The following is a 22,740-nucleotide window of genomic DNA, read 5'->3' as shown; positions in this document are numbered from 1 at the left end:
TAAAGAGTTTCAGTGGAGCGAGTACAGGAAAAAGAATTATGCAGCTAAACTATTGTAAATAGAATCATTTTCACAGGGCCTTTTCAGGAGAACAAGCTTAATGAGAAATCTGGTGGCTTTAATTTTGCGCTTGGCAACCGTTCAACTTTTATAATAAACTCGGCAAGAGCTTTTGTGCCAAAAAAGCAGATGCGAAATGTGTAAAAATATGAAGTCTCAAGTTTCCTAATCTACAAATTTCTTTTGAAATGCCCTGAGCTCTAAGAACATAAGAACATAAGAAATAGGAGCAGTAATAGGTCATAAGGTCCCTCAAGCCTGCTCCGCCATTCAATGAGATCATGGTTGATCTTTTACCTCAACTCCACTTTCCCGCCCTATCCCCATATCCCTTAATTCCCTTAGTGTCCAAATATCCATCGATCTCAGTTTTGAATATAATCAATGACTGAGCATCCCCAGCCCTCTGGGGTAGAGAATTCTAAAGATTCACAACCCTCTGAGTGAAGAAATTTTTCCTCATCTCAGTCCTAATTGGCAGCCACCTTATCTTGAGACTATGACCCCAAGGGCTAGAAATTCGGCCATGTAGTGCCCATTTTTCAGGCGCTACACAGCAATCTGAGGTCCCAAAATGGCATCCAGAGTGCGCGCGCACACGTGCGCCAGATGCCATCTTGGTAAAGGGGTTTGCACAGGTGCAGCTAACGAACGCTGGCTGCATATAAAGTATGGAGAATATGCGTTAGATCAGTGCATAATGCTGATTTAAAGGGATAGATACCATTTTGGCACTCAATATTCCAGACAACACACTGTCTTAACCACGACCAGCTGAACGTGTCGTAGACAGCCGTAAGCACCCTCCCAACAGTGCTATTTTATGGGACCAAGCAGGATTTACAGGTTATTTGCTGGATTATTGTTTCTGGCTGCTGATGCATTTGTACCTATTTTTGGAAGTCTCCTAATACTTGAATACTAGGACTAGGGGACATAGCCTAACATTTAGAGCCAGGACTTGCAAAAGCGAAGTTAGGAAATGCTTCTTCACACAAAGGGTGGTAGAAGTTTGGCATGTTCTTCTGCGAATGGCAGTTGATGCTAGCTTAGTTGTTAATTTTAAATCTGAGATTGATAAATTTCTGTTAAGCAAGGGTATTAAGGCAAATTGGGCTAAGGTGAGTACATGGAGTTAGGTCACAGATCAACCATGATCTCAATGACTGGCAGAACAGACTCAAGGGGCTAGATGCCACTGCCACTTGGCTACCTCCTGTTATCCGCCACCTTCTCCTGCAAGAAAGCAAGAAGTGTGTTGGTGATTGTCCTGCAGGATGTCTGGGTGTTGTGTCTATCATGGTTGAATAGCTGCCAGTGTGTGTGAACTGTGAGTTGTGGGTGTGCAGCTTGAAACAGTGGTAATGTGTGAGGGCAAGAGGAAGCATCTGATTGGAAGAGTTGAATACTGATTGAAAGATTTGTCGGTGGGTGGGTGATGGGGGTTGTAGTGCGTGGAGCAGTGGATGTGGCTAGTGGCGCAGTTGGTAGGTGATGCCACTTGACATTTGACCTCATTCACCTTGACCATTTGTGTCAAAGCACCGAACCTCTTCTTGCACTGCATCCACATTCGTGGTGCTATACGCCTACCATTGACTTCATCCCTTATTGCCTCCACTGCCTCTTGAGCATATGTCTGGAGGGCCTCTTGCGCCCCCCCCCCCCGCCCCCCCCCCGCGGATATAGGATGCCCCTCCTTTTGTCAAACTCTTGCACCAAGGCCTCTGGCGCATCAGCAGAGAATGCTCTCTTGGCGCACGCTCTTCCTCAGGCCTGGTACAAGCTCAGATCGGCTGATTGGTGAGGTCTGGCGTGCAGATTGGAGGATGTGGAATTTAGTAGTGCTCAACCTTTATTCAAAGTTTTAACATAACTCAACAGTTTGTAAAGATAGGGACGGGACCTACATCTGTGTTTTACGTGTACGATGTCTGATCTCCGTTTAGACTCCGTGCGGACCCATATCTTATATTTTGCACATAAGAGGTGCAGGTTGTCTTTAAGAGGTGAAAGCATCTCACGCGCTATCTGTGCCCCCCTGCCTGTGAGAAGTGTGAAGCTGGTGAGAACATCGCAGACAGGCCTGACTGCTGCACTACAATCAGGTAAGTGAGGAGGCAGCACGATTCTCACGTGCTGCCTGCATTGGAACCCCCAGGCGCGGGGTTAATCACGCACTGCGATGCCTGCACCCAGATTCGGTGGTTAACCAATTTAACCCCCCTAGTTCTCCAGCCAGGAGAAACAGCCTCTCAGTACCTACCCTGTCAAGCCCGATCAGAATTTTACACGTTTCAATGAGATCACCTCTCATTCTTCTAAACGCTAGAGAATATAGGCCCATTCTCTGATGTTGTCTTTGCTCTGCCTGACTCCCGCCGTGTCACTATTGTTAACCAGTATCCCCAAGTCTCTGTAGATCATCTACTTTCTCGGCTTCTGGATAAACCCAGCTAATAATAGAACTTCCCTAAGTAAGAGCAGCCAGCAACTCATCAATAAAAAAAAATGCATTACTGAATGCCACCAGCACACAGAAACGTACAAGACACTTCAAACCACTTCAACGGGCAGTAGATTTAATTTGGAATTAGTTTCATAGATGTTGGTAATTTCCCCCAGTTATTGCTGATTAGACTCCAGACTGTCTGGTGCAGCAAGAACTCATTAAAACTATTCAAGCTGCTTCCACTGGTTTTCATTAATTCACTCTTCTCCCAAGCTATTTACTGTGAAGGAGAGTGACGTGAACACAGATAGCAATCGGGAATCATTTTTATTCCCGATCAAAATCCTCACTTTTACACTGGATCACTCAACACATTTGAAAGACGTGAGCTGTCTCATTTTATAATTTCAATCCCACTCCTCAAAAAAAATTGGGAAAAAGAAATGAGAGATGACCTGCTCTGCCATCAGTCACGATTTCATTACCAACTTATTGATTGAGTATTATCGTTTTAATGCATCCATTCACCAAAATAGGCAAAAAAATATATATTTTGTCCCTTCCTTTTTAAGTTAATTGACAAAAGAACCAGGTCGATGAGGAGAAATCTTTTTACGCAGTGAGTTCTTGTGATCTGGAATGCACTGCCTGAAAAGTGTTGGAAGCAGATTCATTAGTAACTTTCAAAAGGGAATTGGATAAATACTTGAAAGGAGAAATCTGCAACGGCCGGGGCAAAGGGCAGGGGAGTGGGACTAATTGGATAGCTCTTTCAAAGAGCTGGCACAGGCACGATGGGCCGAATGGCCTCCTTCTGAGCCGTATAATTCTATGATTCTACTCTAATATCATGTCACAATGCAACTGCCATGAAAACAATGTTGAAAATAACACTCACATCAGAGGGGCAAAATGCTTTACAGCACTGCACTATGGAGTGGTAAGATCAGTGATTCTTCACATACTTCAATGGCATTGTGGAAAAGTGCTGAGCCAAAAAAAGAAGCATTTCAGACGGTCAGACCAGGTTACTCTCATGCACTTGAGAGGATCACCTGTGGTCACTCTCACACATCTTCTAGCAGTCAGTTCCAGAGAGTTACTGGCTGAGGCATTGGGAGCGACTCACCTGCTTGGCCAGAGACACTGTGTAGCAAGCAAACATTTAAGAAAGGGGGTGCGTCAAAAAAGAGCCAGGGGGTGAATGTCTCCGCCATTTCTGGCGCACTTACCATGCTGGGACGCAATTGGAAGCCTTTTGTGCGAGGAAAGTTGGGCGAAAGTTGTTTCCGCGCAACTTCCGCGTTTGGACATGCTACACAAGCACGAGGGAATGCCCCCGAGTTTCCTCATGTTTCTGTAGCTCGCCTGCAATCTGCCCGCCCTATTGGCAATAGCCTGATTTCCCTGTGTCAAAGTGAGAGCGATGGAGAAGAGCCTCCAAGTTCGACCACTGTTGTACCTGGAGCAAGTTAGACATGATTCAGTGAGGTGTAGAATCCTCCAGGATCAGCTGTTCAAGGTGGAAGTGAGGAGTTCCTAAAACAGAAGAGGCTGGAGATCTTGAAATACTGATTTCTTGTCGATAGGAAATTATTTTTAAAACAGTTGGTTTTTTTGACATTCTGTACAGACACCAGGACTTTCTTTGAACTGCTTCTCACAGGGTCGGTGCAGATTTTCGATCGGACGCCCCCTTCCCCTACCCAACAGATCAGGGGTGCTCAGGAGCAGGCATGACATTTCCCATGGGCACCTATTTTCATGCTTCTTCGAGGTGCCACCCGAAGCCCAGGATTGCAGGAGTTGGTCAGCTCCTCATGATTTACAGTAGTCTCATGGAACTCAGATGACCTTCGTCTCATATCAGCTTGCTCCTTGGTGTTGCCTCCCATGTTACACAGGGTGTAATGTTACGAGCGGGATGGTTGGAAACCTGGCACATGCTACTGTCCTGAAAGTTGGCAGTATCGTGTATCTACAGCTCCTGGGTGGTTTGGTCCTCTTCATCCTCTTCACCACCACCATCATCATCTCCCTCCTCCTGTGCCACCCGTTGCTGTGGTGAATCTGCAGGAAAGGAGGGTAGAAGGTAAGAATGGGTGAGCATCATTCCCATGCATCAGAGAAACAGAAAAGGGGTGGAAAGTTCTGCCTGTGTGTTGCTTCACAGGGATACTTGGGCGACAGTGTAGGTGCTCAGTTAGTAACCTGGGGTGAGGGGTCTAAAGGCGGAGAAGCTCCCTCTAGTGGCCTACCTTTGGCAGACATTCTGTGCCAATTTGTCCTGCAAGAGGATAGAGTGAATAAGAGTAAAGCAAGCAATTAAGGAGTGTGTTTCACATGGCATGGGAGAGGTGAAGTAAGCGATGTGAGGGTATGAGATTGTTAAAATGGAGGAAGAGGTTTTAGGGTTGTGCATGTAATTGCTGTGAGGGGAGTTAGGTAGCCATAGTGCAAGATGCTGAGTTGGAACCTCCTTTAATCAGAAAGCATTGTGAAGGGTTAGTTGTGGAAGTGTTGCTTTAAGAGATTGAAGAGTGGGTTCGTGTGCAGGGTGGGCAAGGAAGAAAAGAGAGAGATGTGCTCTATTTCTCTGCCTGCCGTGCTAAGGATGTGGAACATTTTGGCGGCACTGTTCTTCAGTCCCACAGTGCAGTTAGGAGCATGATTTAAATTTAACACCGGACAGCCAGGTTTCCCAGGGCGAGGGACTGCACCCCCCGCCCCGGTCCCCCAAGCAAACCTTCTGCCGATCGCAGCGTCTCCTCGCTGCCGCCATGAGCTGACTCCCTCCCCCACTCTAAACCTGCGATCCCAAGCCTTCTGCCCCGCGGTCTGCTGACACCCTTCCCCTTCTGCCACGAGATCTTTGCCAACACCCCACTTGTGCCCTGTGATTTTTCCCTCCCTCCTGATTGCCGGTTCGACCTCCCCTTTTTGCCCTGTGATCTTTGCCGTTCCCCCCCTCCCTTTCAACCCACCATCCCTCCGTCCCTCTTGATTGCCGATTAAACCCCCACCCCCTCCCAATGCCCTGTGATCTTTGCCAATTGACGGGGACTGTTTCCAATGGCCTTTTACCACAGACTTTCCCGCCTGGTAGCCAGCCAATTTGGTTGGCTGCCGGGCAGGAAACAGAATAAAAAAATGATAATGAGGTCCTGCCATTAAATTCAGCAGGACCTTCCCGTGATCGGGATTTCCAGGTTTCCCACCCCTCCCCCCCACTGCCGCAAACACACTCTCCCACTCCCTCCCTGCCTCCCCACAAATATTGGGGCCATTCCATCAAATTCTTCAGAGAGTGTATTCCACTTGGGACCATTTTTAAAGGGGAATACCTCCAAGGGAAGTATCAGACAAGATAAAACCGCTGGTATCTATCTAGAAATGACCAAAAAAAAATTTTGCGAGTTGTATTTCTCCATAATGCACTGCCACACAGTCCAACAACATTAGGTACAGGTGCCTCTGTCTGACTGTGAACTTTGAGAATGTGTCCCTGTTTAAAAAGAAATATGAATGTGCTCTTTTAATTGTATTTGAAAATGCCTGAGGAGAAGAAACCAGCAACCAAGATGAGTGAGAAGAAACCGCATTTTACCTTTGACACTGTAAAGTATTAGGACCAGAGACAAATTCACCCTGGACTATTCCATTTTTCGTTTCGAGCCCAGGAGGCTATAATATCTGAATTTAGAGGCATCGGACCCATGGGCTCTTGTTAGTTTGGACACACGCTGATATGTGTTTTCAATGCTGGAACCACAACTCCCCATCAACTGACTTGACTACTGAATTTCACAAGGTCATCCCAGTACAATCTATCATGTCCATTCCCACCTATAATTGTTGACTAAGGACTGTTACAGGAAAGATTACATTGCAGTCTTCCTAAATAGCTAAGATATTGAGCACACTCAGCATCATGATGCATTACAACTTGGCGGTTCTCTAACAGCTGCAATAGTGGTATTCAGGGAACCGAAATGTAACGTTATTTGCTGAGCTGATCAGCAGGAAATTGGCTTATGACGCCTTGGCTTCGTGTAAGCAAATCCAGAGGAGATCTAGTTATGAAAGAAAGAAAGACTTGCATTTATTTAGTGCTATTCACGCCCTCAGGACATCTCAAAGCGCTTTACGGCCAACAAAGTACTGTTGAAGTGTAGGCACTGTTGTAATGTAGGAAACCCAGCAGCCAATTTGTGCACAACAAGATCCCACAATCAACAATTATATAAATGACCAGATCATCTGTTTTTAGATGGTGGTTGAGGGATAAATATTGGCCAGGACAACTCCCTTGTTCTTCTTCAAATATTGCCATGGGATCTTATATGCCCACCTGCAACAGCAGACATGGAGCCTCAGTTTAACATTTCATCCGAAAGACAGCGCCTCTGACAGTGCAATACTTCTTCAGTACTGAACTGGAGTGCAAGCCTAGATTATGTGCTTAATTCTCTGGAGTGGGACTACTGAGCCACATGTACGATAACTGATATACCCCTTCTACTTCATAGTTTCTTCTACTTTATATTATTTTTGTCACATTTAACTACCGTTATGGCTCCAATTCACAGACATCAATGTGCTGCAGGCGCAAGTCATCTGTGTTTCTTTTTTTTTGACCAGAAAATTAAAATGTCAGCAAATAGGCTGCAATTTTACTGAATAATAGAGCAGAATTTAAACTAAATTACACATTTTATTCAGGATTGATTAGTTGTCATGCTCCCTGGCCTCAGTCATTAGTCATTCACTTGCAATCCTCTATCTGTTTCCCTTCGAGGCACTGCACTGTCATCTTCTCTTTTACTTAAGAGTTCACCGAAAAGATCTGATTTGTTCTTGTGCGGCAAAAAGGTCGAGCAGTCATTCCCTCATGGGCGTTTGTTATGTTGTGACAAATGATTCATTTAACTGTCATCTTTATTGGCTTGAGTCTCTAGGTAAGGCATCCTAATGTGAAAAATTAGTGGATGTGTTTTTTTTAATACTTTTCCTATAGGAAAGCTATATTTTAAAAATATTTTTCCCTTCTTCTCCTAAAGGCTTTACAGTGGAATCCTCTTATAGTGATTGATTCAGCCAGCAGCCCAACTGATGGTTATACCACTGTGTGCGACTCCAGTCTCACACCAAGGTGGTTGATTCTTAACATCGCTCTGAAGTGACCGAGCAAGCCATCCAGTTACATCCAGGGCAACTAGAGATGGGCAATAAATGCCAGCCTTGCCAGTGATGCCCCACATCCCGAGAATGAAAAGAAGATGTTTGTTTCCCACACATAGATACCCATTCCACTGAAGGTCTTGCTTAAATTTCTCTCCATGTCACTACCTCAGAACACTGTGTTTCTTCCTGGAGGTGACTGGGGACATGTGTCATCTGCTGGCAGAAGACCTGCACCCCACTTCCATCAGGAGAATAGCATTTGTCTGTTTCAAAGTCACCACTGCCTTGAATTTTTTTGCACCTGGATCCAACCGGACAGCATCTGGTGATTCTTGTCACATTAGTCAGGCACTCTCTCACTATTATATAAAGAAGGTCACTGATGCTCTCTTCAGGTGGGCCACACACAGCATTACCTTCTCAATGGCTAAACAAAGAGAGACAGCTATCTAATTCTGCACTGGCATGGTTTCCCACAGGTGCAAGGAACAATTGATGAAACTCACGTATCGCTCAAGGTCACATATGAACAGACCCTTCAATTTCATGTGCAGGGAAAGCTTAAGTTGGATTAATATCCTGTTAATGTCCATATATTCTGAAGTCTTGTTTTAAGTGCCTAGATAAATCTGGTGGAAGCCTGCAGTACAGCCAGCGAGAGTTTTCAGAATCTGTGTAGCTTACTTTGTACTGTATAACCTTACAATAAAAGAAGGCTTGCTACTTCCAGGAGCTGAGGGGATGACGATGAAGACAGTGTGGAGGTTCCTCCATCTCCAAAGTATGAAAAGGGTTTGCACAAAGATCATGTGGAGCAGAAGAATCTTTAACCAGCAGCCAGAGAAAGGAGGTGACAATTTAGAATCAGTGCTTTCAATGAATAAAAGTTGACACACCAAATAAAGTCACTTCACATCTGCCTGATCACCTCCCCCCATCCCACCTCCCCCCACCACACACACACAGAAACACACCCTCACAAGGTCCTTCACAGTCAAAAACATCTGCCTATTTCCTTCATAAGACTAAAGTCTAAATTTCACATGCCATCATTCCAAAAAGTTGTGAGTGTACACTGAAATGAACTCTGATGTCTATATGGTCAAGCTGTGTTTACTTTGCAGAACAACATTCATCAAAAGGTGACAACAAATCCTTACATCCTATCTATAACTATTTCTCCTATTACCATTCCTAACCCACTCCGCCTATATAATTAGGCCACCTAGAGGAAAAACTGGGGGCAGAGTGGCAGAGTCACATGGGTGAGCGGAAGTCCTGCCCCACCATTAACCCGTCAATCAGAAGAAAACCCAACCCATTTTTTTTCACTGCCGGCAGCACTGAATTGACTTCAATAGAAATAAAAATCATAAGAGGTGTGAAACGGGCTGCCATTCGCAATCACCTGACTTACACCATCGCTCAAAGTCAAGATCTACCCCGTTATCTCATACAAGTGACAGATCATTCCTATGGGCAATGACATCATTTCAGCTTTATGAAACTGCTTCCCTTGGATTGGTAAGTAGAGAAAATAGTGCTGAAGGCTTTTCATTTTACCAAGGAGTTCAGCAGTCACTGTGCAACTGTGTGACAAGCAAGAACAGTTTAATGTTATCATGTTTCCCTGACAATGTCTTGAAGATATCTTGAAAATTCAGCGTATTTGTACAGTTACTTGTTCATTTAATTCAATTCCCACCCCTACATCACCAAGCGGTATCATTTAAGAAATGGGCTGATATTTTTTTTAACCCTTTGTGCATAACAGTTTATAAATTTTCTTTGGAATGCAATTTGAATAATAGTTTATTTTGCAATGAGTGTTGCTTTAAGACCAGCAGATCTCCTATGGTGATGCTCATGATGAGTCCGAGGTCATGATTTTGAAAGTATAGGGGTGATTTTCACTTCGGGCACAGAATTGGTGCCAGATGGGCAGGGTAACTGTGCTGTTCACCCATGAGAAATCGTGAGAGGCTAGAACCATTTTGATGGTCGCGTCCCATTATCCTATCACAAGGCAGCTGCCTACGTGTTTTCTGACATTAATGGGCAGTTCGCCAATGACGGTGGAGGGGGGTGGGGAGGGGGGGCGAGATTTCCAGCCCATAATCATAAAAAGAGAGGCAGCAAATCTTGAAGCGAGGTCATCAGGTTAGTATTGCCGCGCTGTGAGGTCACATTGAGCAGCAGCAATTTCCCAAGGAAGTGCACCATGATTCTCAGATGCAGCCTTGGAGATTTTAATGAAGGAAGTGAGGCGACACAAGGACCTCCTGTTCCTTTCAATGAAGGCTTGTATTCCCAGGCAGACCCTGCAGCAGACCTGGAAGAACATCTCGGAGCAAGTCAAAGGCTTCAGTGCAACAAGAAATTTAATGAGCTTAAACGTTTGGCCAAGGTAGGAATTATTTCTTGTCATGCCTCCTTCCCTGCATCTTGCCACATCACTTACCCCCACACTGCGTCAAGTGCTCCCAACCCTCTATGTGCTTGCTTATTGTCTAATCAGCAATGTGAACCAAGCCTCCCCTCCTTCTACTTGCAGCTGAACCATCAGCAGTTGCTGTTGCCTTTACAGCAACCACGTGGAGCATATCACTGTCACATGGTTGAGCGGCAAAGCTATGCACTCTTTACATGTCCTTACCACCACATATCACCCTCCTGCCACTTTACTGCACTGTAACACTTCCCCATTCTACCCACTGCTTGCCCAATGGCACACATCAGCATACCTCACAACAAATCCCAAACCTTTCATGGAGCCACTCACCAATAAGCTCCCCTTCCTTCTGCAGGACAAGTTGGCACACAATGCCAGGGAGCAGGCAGAAACAGGCGGAGGGTCCGCTCGCATCCAGGTCCTCAGTGCAATGGAGCAGGAAGCCCCAGACATTCAGGGCACAGGCCTCCCTCTTAGCATCAAGGATCGAGAGGTGGGAGTAGCAGATCAGCAGATCTATTCTCTTTTCTTCTATTTGCCCTTGATGAGCATCTCTTTCAGGCAGCTACCCAAATTGTTGCTGCCTTGCCACTCCCATGTGTATAAAGCCCTCAAGCCTGCCCAGTATTTCCTATTCATTTGTCCTTTCTTCTACTTCCAGGTCCCTCTGCACAATCGGGCCCTTCAGAAGAAGAAGTCAAGCCGAGCTAGCCTCGCCAGCCTGCACCATCACCCCCTCAGACTTCAGCAGGCATACATTGTTTCTTGATAAAATTTGATGATTTTATATATTATATAAATAATAAATTACTTCAACTGCTTCTAATAATGTGTACAGCACCAGAGATGGGGAATTCTAGGCATAGGTGCATGCTGGAAATAGCGGCCTGCTACCCGTTGAGTCTCTTCGTTTGGCAGTGATCACCCTGGAAAGCCCATGTACTCAAGTATGAGATTTTCAGAGAGGCATTGGCCTCTGACAGGAAACACTGTTACACATTTTTTAAACACAGAAAATGCTAATATATTTTTGCCTCTTATCCATAAGAGGACGTTGCCGCTACCAACTTATTCCAACCGTTAAGATTCAAGTCTCTCACTTGTACCTCAATGGCAGGAAAGCCCGCGCTGTTAGGGAGCACATTTATGTTGTCACCTCATCTTGTTCTGGGTCTGCCCCATGGCCTCTTCCATGCGGTGATGGTTTGGTGGTGAATGCAGTGGCAAGGGTCAGACTCAGGGTGGCGCATTGAGGTCTCCTCACCAGAGGGAATGGTAACGATCAACCAACCTGGACAGCAGCGGTTGATTAGTAATACAGTCTCAGGCTTAACCTTTAGTAGAGTGCGAAGTGATCTAGAATCTATAAGAGAAGTTTATTTTTGTAAATCTTAATGTCTTTTTTTATGGTACAAATTTTATCTCCAGCAGCTGCACTCAGCTCAATGGTAAAAGTAAGATGGCGCCTGTAGGTATTTTGAAAAAAATATTTGGATCAATTAAATTGTTTCCTCTTTCTTTAGTAGCTTCTGCTGACTGCTCATATTTGATTCATTTACATTGGCCTTTGAAATTCCTCATGTGCTTTCCTCACATTTGATTGATGCATTCCCTAACTTAGTTCTGATTTGTTGCTATTTTATGAATATGAAATTTGAGCCAAACAGGTGCAAGTGTAAAACATACACATGGGTGTGATGTCCAAAATGTGATTGCATGTACATACGAGCAGAACTCCCCACGCTCTTGGTGGCGTCGAAATTTGATCGCGCCCAAAAAAAGGGGGTGCGCCGCGGTGCAGCTGCCTGTTTTACGCCTGCATCCCTAGGCCAGCGTGTCAGAAGTTATGCTTTTGCAAGGGGGTGGGGTGTGAAAGTGAGGGAGAGGGACACATTGCCAATAAAAAACTTGGAACAATGTTTGTAACATACTCCAGAGATGGGGAACTCTGTGTTTTTGATTGACTGCTGTAAAATAAATAGTGTTTAGCCACTGCAGGTAGATAAATAACTATTAACCACACTACTCAAATAAACCTGCCACTTCAGCTGCCAGTGAAGAATATGGTTCTAAGACGAACATGAGCTCAAGCCCCAGGCTTCTCAGAGTCACAGGCCTCTGCTGGAAAACATTGTTACAGGCATTTCAAACACAGGAAATGCAATTTCATTGGAAAGCTTATACATTTTCTGGTTAAGTTAGAAATTTTTTATGTCTTTTTGGGGTTACAAATTTGAAAATTAAGTGCTTAGCTTAGTGGAAAATGGTGCACTAGATATATTGCTTTGTTATCTGTAGATACAGACTTTGCAATAGTGAGAAACATTACCACCCATGTTAGTAAAACTAAGGACTGTACTATTGTAGTGAGTCAAAATTTGTGTACGGCATTCTCCCCTAAATTTCACAGTGCCAATCCTCGCCATTAATAAACGCAAGTTTCAGTTAATCATAATATTGCCTGACTGTAAAGCAGTAAACACAGGGGGCTCAATTTTAAAACGGAGCTGGGAAGGGAGCGGGAAGGTCAAATTCAGGTCAGCAAACCCATTAATATAGGTTTCCCAGACGTCCTTACGATGTTGACGTAAGGACGTTTTTTTTTTGTCGGTTTCCTGTCCGACTGACCGGCTGATTGACAGGATGGTCTCAGTCGGACGGGAGAACAACCAGGGAGAGGACGCCTTCAGGTAAGTCTGCAGATAAGTCTTTGTTTGTATGGATGGGCGGTATGGGGGGCATGGGTGGGCAAGGGTTGGCATAAGTGGGCGTGAGTTGGCATAGGTTGGCATGGGCTCGCGAGTCATGGGGGATGGCATCAGGGTCAGTCACGGATGGGTGTTGGGATCGGTGCCTGGGGTGGGAGGATCGGAGTAAGGGGAGGATCGGAGTCGGGATATCGGGGTCAGGGGATTGGGTTGGGGGGGATCAGGGTCGGGGATCTGAGGGGGGGATTGGGCTGGGGATCGGGGTCAGGGATCGGGGGTTGGGGGATCGGGTCGGGACGAGGATTGGGGTTGGGGGTCAGGGGGTCAGGGGATCGGCATAGGTGGTCGAGGGTCGGAGGGGGACAATCGGGATCGGGGGATCGGGGTCGGGGGTCAGGGGGTCCATGACTGGGGAGTTGACGGTCTGCGATCGGGGGCAGTTCGCGATCGGGGGTTGCGGGTCCGCGATCGTTGGGGGGTCGGTGCAGGTAGGCTTGTTGGGCCTGGGGGAAGCACTCCTGATCCTTCGGGCCCACAAGTTGTGCCGTTCTAGGCCCTTACCTGTTAGACTCGAGCCTTCTTGCCTCCTTTCACAAGGCGTAAAACAGAAGGCCCAGGAATCCCAGCCCCCCGGGGTTGAAATCAGGAATTGGAGAAAAATGGAGATCTGAAGCCTCCTTAAAAGGTTTTAAGGCCCAACCTGCCTCCTGGGAGCGGGTTGGTCGCCCGCCCCTCGTCACCTTGGTGAAATCTGGAAATGGGCGGGTTGGAGGCGGATCTGAAATGGTGGCAATTTTCAATGCACCCCCGCCCCCAACCCACCTGTTTTTTACTTTGAAAATTGAACACTCACAACTCATTTTTTGGGCTGGCTATAGTCATAAAAACATAGAAACATAGAAAATATGAGCAGGAGTAGGCTATTCAGCCCTTCGAGTCTGCTCCGTCATTCAAATGATCATGGCTAATCCTCTATCTCAATATCATATTCCCACTCTCTCCCCATACCTCCTGATGCCTTTTGTCTCTGGAAATCTATCTAACTCCTTCTTAAATATATTCAGTGACTTGGCCTCCCCAGCCTTCTGTAGTAGAGAATTTCACAGGTTCACCACCCTCTGAGTGAAGAAATTTCTCCTCATCTCAGTCCTAAATGTCCTACCCCGTATCATGAGACTGTGACCCCTTGTTCTGGAACCCCCAGCCAGGGGAAACATCCTCCCTGCATCCAGTCTGTCTAGCCCTGTCAGAATTTTATATGTTTCAATGATATTCCCTCTCATTCTTCTAATCTCCAGTGAATACAGGCTGACTCAACCCAATCTCTCCTCATATGACAGTCCTGCCTTCCCAGGGATCAGTCTGGTGAACCTTCGCTGCACTCCCTCTATGGAAAATATATCCTTTCTTAGGTAAGGAGACCAAAACTGCACACAATACTTCAGGTGTGGTCTCACCAAGGCCCTGTATAACTGCGGTAAGACACCTTTGCTCCTATACTCAAATCCTCTTGCAATGAAGGCCAACATACCATTTGCCTTCCTAACTGCTTGCTGCAACTGCATGTTTGCTTTCAGTGACTGACGTACAAGGACACCCAGGTCCCTTTGTACATCAACATTCCCCAATCTTTCACTATTTAAATAATACTCTGCCTTTCTATTTTTGCTTCCGAAGTGGATAACTTCACATTTATCCACATTATACTGTATCTGCCATGTATTTGCCCACTCACTCAACTTGTCTAAATTGTCTTGAAGCCTCTTTGCATCCTCCTCACAACTCACGATCCCACCTAGTTTTGTGTCATCAGCAAACTTGGAAATATTACATTTGGTTCCCTCATCCAAATCATTGATATATATTGTGAATAGCTGGGGCCCAAGCACTGATCCCTGCGGTACCCCACTAGTCACTGCCTGCCACCCCGAAAAAGACCCATTTATTCCTACTCTCTGTTTCCTGCCTGTTAACCAATTTTCAATCCATGCCAGTATATTACCCCAATCCCATGTGCTTTAATTTTGCACACTAATCTCTTATGTGGACTTTATCAAAGGCCTTCTGAAAATCTAAATAAACCACATCCACAGGTTCTCCCTTATCTATTCTACCAGTTACATCCTCAAAAAACTCAAGTAGGTTTGTCAAACATGATTTCCCTTTCATAAATCCATGTTGACTTTGTCCAATCTAATTGATATTTTCTAAGTGTCCTGTTATCACATCCTTTCTAATAGACTCTAGCATTTTCCCTACTACTGATGTTAGGCTAACCGGTCTGTAATTCCCTGTTTTCTCTCTCCCTCCTTTTTTAAATAGTGGGGTTACATTTGCCACCATCCAATCTGCAGGAACTGTTCCATAATCTATAGAATTTTGGAAGATGACAACTAATGCCTCTACTTTTTCCACATGTCACACATGATCAAGCTGATGCTTGAGATAGAAGATGAAACTTTATGCTAATTCATTTTGATTCCATCTTCAAACACTAAAGACCATATATAACTGGGTTTGAAGATGTATGTGTAAGGATGTTGCTCTCCTTGTCAGGTTGCACTGCAAATTGGAATATTGCTGTGATTCAGCTGCTTCTCTGTGTAGATATGACTGTAGAATAATGTTATTACTCTCTTTTTCTCACCTCCCCCATCAAACAATGAATGTACTTTGCAGTGGAATAAATAACACACAACACAAAAATTCAGGCAAAAATCGTTCCAGCCCCGGAATTTCTCGTGTAAAATGGGCGTACTGTGCTGGGAGTACTTGTAAGTTAGAGTGCAGCATTTAAAAAGCAGTGTCTCGCTGAAGATTGCAGCAGCAGATTAGGTGAGCAGCAGTTAAATAGGGAAGTGTCCAGCTCACTGAGCTCTCTGTTGGGTGGCTGCACTGGATGGCTTATGTGTGATATTGTCCCATTTTTCAAGAACATCTCCCACCGGAGGATCTGGCACACACAGCCGAGATAAAAGAGAAGGGCAGTTCAAAGAAGCACTAAAGAAAAGCGCGCAAGTTCAATGAGACTTACCTCCAAACACTCCTCCAAGAGATTCAGCAAAGAAGAGTTGGACCTCCATGGGAGGAAACTGCAAAAAGAGTGGGCTAGAAATTGGGCCGTCTAGCGCCCGTTGTTTCCGCGCTACGTGATCTTCCAAACATCCAAGATGGCGTCTTGGATGCGCATGACGTGCTCTGGACGCCATCTTGGTAAAGGGTTTAGCGCATGCACAAATAACGAACGCCGGCAACATGTAAAGTAAGGAGAATATGTGTCAGATCGGTGTGCAATGCTGATTTAAAGTGATACCATTTTGGCACTTAACGCTCCACTCAACGCACATTCTTAACCACGACCATCTCAACATGTCCTAGAGTGCCCGGAGGACACCCCCACCAGTGCTATTTAAAGGGACCATGCAGGATTTACAGGTTATTTGCTGGATTATTGCTTCTGGATGCTGATGCAATTGTAACTGTTTTTGGAGGTCTCCTATGCTTGAAAACTAGAATGAGGGGACATATCCTAACATTTAGAGCCAGGACATGCAGGAGTGAATTTAGGAAGTGCTTCTATACGCAAAGGGTGGGAGAAGTTTGGAATGCTCTTCTGCAGACAGCAGTTGATACTGAATTTTAAATCTGAGATTGGTAGATTTCTGTGAACCAAGGGTATTAAAGGATATGGAGTTAGGTCACGGATCAACCATGATTTTATTGAATGGCAGAACAGGCACGAGGGGCTAAATGCCACTGCATCTTGCTGCCTCCTATTACGCATCACCTACTCCTGCAAGAAAGCGGGACGTGTGTCTGGGTGATGTGCCTGTCATGGTTGAATAGCTGCCAGTGTGTGTGGCCTGTGAGTTGTGGGTGTGCAGCTTGCAACAGTGGTAATGTGTAAGGATGATAGGAAGCATCTGTTTGGAAGAGGTGAGTACTGGTGGAAAGAGTTTGTTGGCATGTGGGTGATGGGGGATGTAGTGCGTAGAGCAGTGGATGAGGCTAATGGTACAGTTGACCTCGCTCACCTTGACCACTTGTGTCAAAGCACTGAACTTCTTCCTGCACTGCATCCATGTTCATGATGCTGTGCGCCTGGCTTTGACTTCACCCCTACTGCCTCTTGAGCATATGTCTGGAGGGCCTCTTGCCCCCCCGCCCCCCCCGCGCCCCCCCCAACCATCCCCAGTGGATATAGGATGACCCTCCTTCTGAACACTTCTTGCGCCAAGGCCTCTAGTGCATTAGCAGAGAACCTTGGTGCACACACTCTCGCAGGCCTGGTAACAACTCGGACCAGCAGATTGGTGAGATCTGGCATACAGATTGGAGGATGTGGGATTTAGTAGTGAGCAACCTTTATTCAATGTCCAGACTCCGTGCAGACAGCAGACCGTTATTTTGAACAAATAACAGGTACCGGCTACCTTTAAGAGATTTTGGCAGGCTGTCAGATAGACATCCTGCCTTTAAGAAATTGGGGCTTCCCCTGCTGGTGAAAAGTGCAAATGTCCTTGACTCCTCCTGCCAACGCTGATTTACAATGCTGCTTGCAGGTAAGTACTGAGGCTGGATGAATGTTAAGTCCTGCCCGTGCAGGAAGCACCGGGCGCGGGTTAGTCGCGGATCGCGGTACCTGCGCCCGGTTTATGGCCTAATCCAATTGAACTCCCAATGTATCTTGAGCCATGTAGAAGGAGTTGGCACTTGCACAGGAACTGGCACTAACTCTCTCGCCCAAGAAGGTCAATGCTCTCATCAGGTCATTTCACTTCTTGCAACACTGTAAGAAAACCAAAACCACGTATATGGAAAATCTACTCTGGCAATTGATGCTAGCTCAATTGCTAAATTTAAATCTGAGATAGATAGCTTTTTGGCAATCAAAGATATTAAGGGATATGGGCCAAAGGCAGGTATATGGAGTTAGATCACAGATCAGCCGTGATCTTATCAAATGGCGGAGCAGGCTCGAGGGGCTGAATGGCCTACTCCTGTTCCTATGTTCTGTAGATTATGGTACCAGCCACGAGCTCAGAGGAAGCCTCTGGTTTTAACATTCCCCACTCCTTTGATACTATTTCAACTTATGATTTCAGGGTGGCCTCTTCAAAAAGGGGCAAAGGGATTCGGGCTACCATCTGTATGTATCTGTTCTCATCGATTAATAGTTGCCCGCCCCTGACAGGAAAAGGACAGTGCAAACTCACTGAAACTACATAGAGAAGTATATAGAGGAGGTACAGTGTGCCTCTGCACTGATTCAGTTATACAACAAGCTGCAACTGAAGATTCTTTGTATGAAGACATTTAACAATTATTTCTGTGTGCACGGTTCTCATATGCACTTCCTAATTCTAACTGTACCATCAATCCGAAGTCTCCCTATTGTCCTCATTCCGTTCTGCCACTGCTGCATCAACCTCCTTTTCGCCCTTAGTCTCTTTCGACAGGAAAGGATTAAAATTTTAGCAGAGGTAACTTTCTTACATATCAACTTGTTATGCATAACAATATTATTGGCTTGCCCTAGCAGATTTCTTTTATCTAATATTTTGGCAGCCCCTGTTGGACCTGCCTACACTATTGACACCTTCAGCAACCTCCTCCCATGCCTGCTGCACCAGATACTTCTGGGAAAGGATGGAAAAGGACTTGCATTTATAAAGCACCTTTCACCACCTCAGGATGTCCCAAAGTGCTTTACAGCTAGTGAAGTAATGTTGAAATGCAGCAACCAATTTGCACACAGCAAACTCCCACAAACAGATTTCTAAAATTGTATAACCATGTGGTGAAGGAGAGACTATTAAAGCCTAATATTTAGCTCTTTCTAACCTTTAGTCACAGAGATTCCCCTTATACACACACCACACCCTAGCTAAGCTCTCCGATAAAAAGGATACAAGAGAGTCCCCAATTGATACCCATCACCTGAATACAATTAACACTAATTGATATAAATCATACAATTAACACAGATCATCTGTTTTTGATGTTACTTGAGGGATAAATATTAGACAGGAGATGGGGTAAACTCCCCTGCTCTTCTTCAAAATACTGCTATGGGATGAAGGTGTAACTCTTAATGGGGACATGGCTTCTAGTGCCTGGTCATCAAAAACTGGCTTACCTCATTTTCAATGCTTCATTCTTCAAGAATATTGCTAAGTAACAGCTGCTCTGAACTCTCCTGCACAATTTCAGCTGTTTAACTGGCTGTTTATTGCAGGTTACAGTAATAGTCTGGATTCGTGACTCTGATGCTTTACTGAGTGGGCGTTAAAGCACACATATCATCAAGCAAAAAAAAAAAAAAATTTTGGTCATAACAAAAAGTTGCTGGTAATCCCATGGACTATAAAGGGCTGATTTTATAAATCTGTTCTCCCAAAGTACAGCTTCATTCATCGGAAGCACGTATCGGGAATTCGGGCATGTACCTCACATGATTTTCTGTCCATTAATTTTTCTAAAATTAACCCTTACCTCTAAACTAGCACCAGGGAAGGGAAAATCCAATGCCAATTCCAACTGATGTCAGATATAATTACAAAATGTGGAGCAAAACAAACACATTATTTGATTTTAAACGGTTGGAAACGCTTGACACAAGAATCTATAAGTAAACAATCAGAATTTTATTTTTCCTGATGAAGTTAGTGTACCTCCTTCAAAAATCACTTTGGAAAACTACTGTTTTCATCTTAAAGCAAGCTTCGTGTGATTACTTCAAAATTTCACGTAGATACCAGTTAAATAATGGATACCTGGGAGAGATTAATAGCACACAGAACACAGTCTGTCAGCATCCACCATGATAGCCACTGTCTGTAAAATATGGTACCAGAACAGATTTCATTGTTCAGTGCTGTCATTTGAACCCTGGAATGAGATTTATAGATTCAAAATCACATCTCTGGAATCTTTTATTTTTACAATACTATGAAGTTTGTGAGGCTGATTTTATTTGGTGTTAGATCTGCATTTTGTTGGCTACAGCTGTCATGTTGACTGGTGGCACCCAGTACATTCTGTCTCATTGATACTTGATGGTATCCATATTGAAGTGGACAAGCACAGGTGCAGGAAGTGTCGTTAGCTGGAGGAGCTCGAGCTCAGGATTTCAGAACTTGAGCAGCAGCTCGCGTCACACGAGGTTGAGAGCTACGTGGATAGAACGTTTCAGGAGGTGGTCACCCTGCAGCTTAAGAGAGTGCAGGCAGAGAAGGACTGGGTGACCGCCGGACAGACAAGAAGGATCAGGCAGATAGTGCAGGAGTTCCCTGAGTGCATCTCACAGTTCCTCTTCGGTGTGCAGCAAGAGCCAAGTCCACAGCACCATAGATGGCTCAGCTGTATAGGGGGGAAGGAGAAAGGTCAGGAGAGCAATAGTGATAGGGGATTCTATAGTTAGGGGAGCAGACAGGTGTTTCTGCGGCCGCAGACGTGATTCCAGGATGATATGTTGCCTCCCTGGTGCCAGGTCAAGGATGTCACTGAGCGGCTGCAGAACATTCTGGGGGGGGGGGGAGGGTGAACAGCCAGAGGTCATGGTCCATATCAGTACCAATGACATAGGTAGAAAGAGGAATGAGGTCCTGCAGGCAGATTTTAAGGAGTTAGGACAGAGATTAAGAAGGAGGACCTCAAAGGTATTACTATCGGTATCACGCGCTAGTAAGTGTAGAAATAGGAGGATACAGCAGATGAATGTATAGCTGGAGAGATGGTGCAGGAGGGAGGGCTTTAGATTCCTGGGGCATTGGGACCAGTTCTGGGAAAGGTGGGACCTATACAGGCCAGACGGGAGCTGGGACCAATGTCCTCCCGGGGGCGGGGGATTTAAACTAATTTGGCTGGGGATGGGCACCAGGATGTAGCAATGGAAAGGAGAAACATGGGGCACAAAGGATCGGGGGAGAAAGATAGCACTAGAGCAAGTAATAGTACAGTATTAGGTGGGATCAGATTAAGAGAGAGTACAAGAAAGTCTAAGATTGGTTTGCAGTGCATATGTGTAAATGCACGAAGGTTGGTGAGCTGCAGGTGCAAATAGCCACATGGGAATACGATGTCGTGGCTCAAAAAAGGGCAGGATTGGGTACTAAATATTCCTGGATACAAGGCATTCAGGAAAGATAGGGAAGGAAAGAAAGTGGGAGGGGGGTGACAATATTGATTAAGGAGAATATTGCAGTACTGGAGAGAGAGGATGTCCTGGAGGGGTCAAGGACAGAATCTATTTGGTTAGAGTTAAGAAATAAAAGAGGTGCCATTACACTACTGGATGTATTCTATAGGCCATCAACTAGTGGGAAGGATATAGAGGAGCAAATTTGCAGGGAAATTACAGAGAGTGCAAAAGCTGTAGAGTAGTGATAACTAAGGACTTCAACTATCCAATATACACTGGGATAACAATAATAATATAAGGGGCAAAGAGGGGGAGGAATTTTTGAAATGTGTTCAGGATAACTTTCTTAACCAGTACGTTTCCGGCCCAATGAGGAAGGAGACATTGCTGGATTGGTTCTAGGGAATGAGGTGGACCAAGTGGGGCAAGTATCAGTGGGGGAGCATTTAGGGAGCAGCGATCATAGTAAAATAAGGTTTAGAATAACTATGGAAAAGGACACGGACCACTCAAGTAAAAATACTCAATTGGAGAAGGGCCAATTTCAATGGGATGAGAACAGATCTGGCTCGGGTAAATTGGAATCAAAGATTGGCAGGCAAAACAGTAATTGAACAGTGGACGGCCTTTAAGAAGGAGATGGTTCAGGTACAGTCTAGGCACATTCCCACGAGGCAGAAAGGTAGGGCAACTAAAGCCAGAGCTCCCTGGATGACAAGAGATAGTGAGTAAGATGAAAAGAGGCAAATGGCAGATGTCAGGTTGATAACACAAGTGAGAACCAGGCAGAATATAGAAAGTTCAGAAGGGAAGTGAAAAAGGAAATAAGAGGGGCCATGAGAGAGAATGACAATAGACTGGTGGCCAATATAAAAGGGAATCCAAAAGTCTTCTACAGGCATGTAGACAGTAAACGGGTAATAAGAGGAGGGGTGGGGCCGATTAGGGACCATAACAGTGACCCACTCATAGAAGCAGAGGGGATGGCCGAGGTACTAAATGAGTACTTTGCATCTGTCTTTACCAAGGAAGAAGATGCTGCCACAGTCTCAGTAAAGGAAGATATAGTTGAGATACTGGATGGGCTAAAAATTGATAAACAAGAGGTACTTGAAAGGCTAGCTATACTTACAGTAGATAAGTCACTCTGTCCGGATGGGATGCATCCTAGGCTGCTGAGGGAAGTAAGGGTGGAAATTGCGGAGGTGCTCGCCATAATCTTCCAAACATCTGTAGATGCAGGGGTGGTGCCAGAGGACTGGAGAATTGCAAATGTTGCACCCTTGTTCAAAAAAGGGTGTAAGGATAAACCCAGCAACTATAGGCCGGACAGTTTAACCTCAGTGGTGGGGAACTTTTAGAAACGATAATCCAGGACAGAATTAACAGTCACTTGGATGAGTGTGGATTGATTAGGGAAAGCCAGCATGGATTTGTTAAAGGCAAATCGTGTTTAACTAACCTGATAGAATTTTTTGATGAGGTAACAGAGAGGGTAGATGAGGGCAATGTAGTTGATGTGGTGTATATGGACTTTCAAAAGGCGTTTGATAAAGTGCCGCATGGTAGGCTTATCATCAAGATTGCGGCCCATGGAATAAAGGGGGCAGTAACAACGTGGATACAGAGAGTAATGGTGAACGGTTGTTTTTCGGACTGGAGGGAGGTGTACAGTGGTGTTCCCCAGGGGTCAGTGCTGGGACCACTGCATTTCTTGATATATTAATAACTTGGACTTGGG

Source organism: Heptranchias perlo, chromosome 10 (genome assembly GCF_035084215.1).
Source record: "Heptranchias perlo isolate sHepPer1 chromosome 10, sHepPer1.hap1, whole genome shotgun sequence".
In the NCBI taxonomy this organism is placed as follows: domain Eukaryota; kingdom Metazoa; phylum Chordata; class Chondrichthyes; order Hexanchiformes; family Hexanchidae; genus Heptranchias; species Heptranchias perlo.
Note: the sequence above shows the minus strand (reverse complement) of the source record.